Raw genomic sequence first — 2,257 nt, forward strand, 5'->3', positions numbered from 1 at the left:
TAGTTTGTTTGTGGTATGTTAAACACTCTGTAGACTAGGATACTCCACCGACATCAATTACTTCCATCCTTAGGACTTCTTTCTCCATGATTTTATTTGCAATCCTGAGACTGTTTCTTATCTTGCGGTTTCGTTCATGCTTAGACTCATTTTCGGTTCACTTATTCTTGTTCGCTTCCTGTCATACATTTTCGTTTCTAGTTCTGTTACTCATTTCCGTTTTGTATTTTAACCATTCTAGGATTGTTAGAAAAACACTCTTTTTGAATTGGCTTAACTTGTGACTTCTTGATTGCATCTTGATTGCTAGCAACATCCCATTTGGATTTACACCTTAAGTACTACAACTACATAAGGTTAATTGAACCTGCTAGGACACACAAAAATCATAGTATCAATTTGGCACCGTTGCGATTTGGGATTCATTTTGCTACATTTAAGATTTCAAGTTTTGCAAGATTAAGTTCTATTACACTGATCATTCTGAGTACTGACTTGTTTTGGTTGTCTGCTTGTTTGTTTTGCATCTCAGAAACCTGTTGATTGCAACATTGCATGCACACCAGGTCAAGAGGACATCAGAACCTCCTTCCTGCTATCGACGACATCAATCGGTTACAAAGACCACGACAAGTTTGTCAACTCACTGATCATCCCGCACCAGTCACTATGGAACAACAGAATGGACCAAATCCGGGACCACGAAACATTGGTGTTGGGGATGCACCGAACACTCATACTCAACGTGCTGGAATCGTCCCTCCCGCCGTGCTGAACAACAACTTCGAAATCAAGAGTGGTCTGATCTCCATGATCCAAGGAAACAAGTTTCACGGGTTGCCTATGGAGGATCCACTCGACCACTTGGACGAGTTTGACCGTCTGTGCAGTCTCACCAAGATCAACGGCGTGAGTGAGGATGGTTACAAGTTGCGCCTCTTCCCATTCTCGTTGGTAGACAAAGCTCATCAATGGGAGAAAAACCTTCCCAAGGGATCAATCACCACCTGGGATGGTTGCAAGAAAGCATTCTTGGCCAAGTTCTTCTCCAATTCCAGAACAGCACGTCTCAGGAATGAGATTTCTACCTTCACTCAAAAGAGCTCAGAATCATTCTGTGAAGCCTGGGAGCGTTTCAAGGGTTACCACAGCCAATGTCCACACCATGGTTTTAGCAACGAGTCACTGCTGAGCACTCTCTACTGTGGTGTACTACCAAAGATACGCATGCTGCTTGACACTGCTTCTAACGGTAACTTCCTGAACAAGGACATAGATGAAGGTTGGCAACTGGTTGAGAATCTCGCCCAGTCTGACGGCAACTACAATGAAGACTATGACCGCACAGTTAGAGGCGACGCTGGGTCTGAGGAGAAGTACAAGAAGGACCTCAAGAATGTCAATGAGAAACTTGACCGAATCTTGCTCAGCCAGCAGAGGAGCATCCACTTTTTATCTGAGGATGACCATTTCCAAGTTCCAGATGGGGAGGGTGAGCAGACTGAGGAGATCAGCTATGTCCAGAATCAGGGTGGGTACAACAAAGGTTACAACCAATACAATTCAAACCCCAATTTGTCTTACCGAAGTAACAATGTTGCCAATCCACAAGATCAGGTGTATCTGCCTCAACAACAAAAATAAGGTCAACAAAAACCTTTTGTGCCTTACAATCCGGGATTCGTTCCTAAACAACAGTTCCAGCAGGGTTATCACGCTCCTTCCGGACCACCACCAGGATTTTCACCTCAACAAGTTCCACCTACTCAAGCTCCAGATCAAGAAATGAAGCACATGCTGCAACAACTTCTTCAAGATCAAGCTAGTGGTTCTCTAGATACTGCTAAGAAGTTTGCTGAACTCAGTCAGCGGATGGAATGTTCTTACAATGATCTGAGTGTCAAGTTTGAAGCTCTTAACTCCAAGATGAAGTATATGGAAGGCAAGATTGTTTCTACTTTTACCCCAACACCTGGCCAACTACCTGTAAAAGCAGTTCAAAACCCCAAGGACTATGCCACTATGCATGCCATCACCACCCAAGCTGTAGATGTACGGCTCACTGAGGACACTGAGAGTTTAGATGGGGATGAATTTCTTCAATATGAAGTTCAGATAAAGGATCCTGTCGAGGTGCTCAAGGATCCAATTAAGTCAGCCAAGCAATTTGATCCTGAAGCTACTAAAGAACCCACTGCTCCCAAGGATAAACCTGTGAGATTCATTCCTCCACCATACAATCCACCTCTACCATTTC

This window comes from Camelina sativa, chromosome 14, assembly GCF_000633955.1.
Source record: "Camelina sativa cultivar DH55 chromosome 14, Cs, whole genome shotgun sequence".
Lineage (NCBI taxonomy): Eukaryota > Viridiplantae > Streptophyta > Magnoliopsida > Brassicales > Brassicaceae > Camelina > Camelina sativa.